Source organism: Teleopsis dalmanni, chromosome X (assembly GCF_002237135.1).
Source record: "Teleopsis dalmanni isolate 2A chromosome X, ASM223713v2, whole genome shotgun sequence".
Taxonomy (NCBI): Eukaryota; Metazoa; Arthropoda; class Insecta; order Diptera; family Diopsidae; genus Teleopsis; species Teleopsis dalmanni.
Genome location: NC_051848.1, coordinates 47,092,867 through 47,093,763, shown reverse-complemented (window position 1 = coordinate 47,093,763; position 897 = coordinate 47,092,867).

Sequence of the window (897 nt, the reverse complement as noted above, 5' to 3'; positions counted from 1 at the left end):
TTAGTTAAAGAAGTCAATATTAACGCTTTTATAATCAATATCGCTATTCAGACCCGTAGCTTGAAATTTACTTTGGCAGGCGAATGATGATGTCTGAATCTTTCAATATAATATCAATTATTTAACAAAAAACTTATATTCAAAAAAATTTTTATAAATGTTTATTAAGATACAAATTTTTTTAATTCATTAATTTTAATATTAGCAACATAGATGCTGTGAGCCCTAGCACTATATATATATATATATATTATATATATAGTGCTATATTATATATATAGACTATATATAAATATATATAAATATGTATAAATATATTTAAATATATATAAATACAGTCTATCAGTTTATTTCGAGAGTAGGACCTTGAGTCTCTCTAGCCCTCTAATCCCTTAATAAAGTTAAGTGCACAAGAAGTTAATATTATTAATATTAATATTTAAATAAACCAATAAACTATTTTTGTATATATTAGTATATAGTCGGTAGGTGCTCAAGCGCGAAGCCTATTATCTTGTTGTTCATATCTTTCAAAACTTGATTTCTGCTTTTTATATAGAAGTTATGTAGGGTACTTGTGAAAATGTCTGCTAAATTTATTAGATCAGTTGTCGCTTTGCTATGTTTCAATCTTGACAAAAACATAATTATCATATTAATTATTGGCTATAATTTCTTGATGACAAGTTTATAACTGGCTGTAATTACAATTACATGTAACTAATAGTTACATGTTTTATTTAATTTAAGCTGATCATATTTCAATTCTTGAATAAACCATAATATTTCAATTGATTTTATTTCATATTTATACCAATATGAAATATGTTACTCAATAAGATAGATAAATAACTGAACATGTAAAAATAATAAAATAAAAACAGTTGACTATATGAT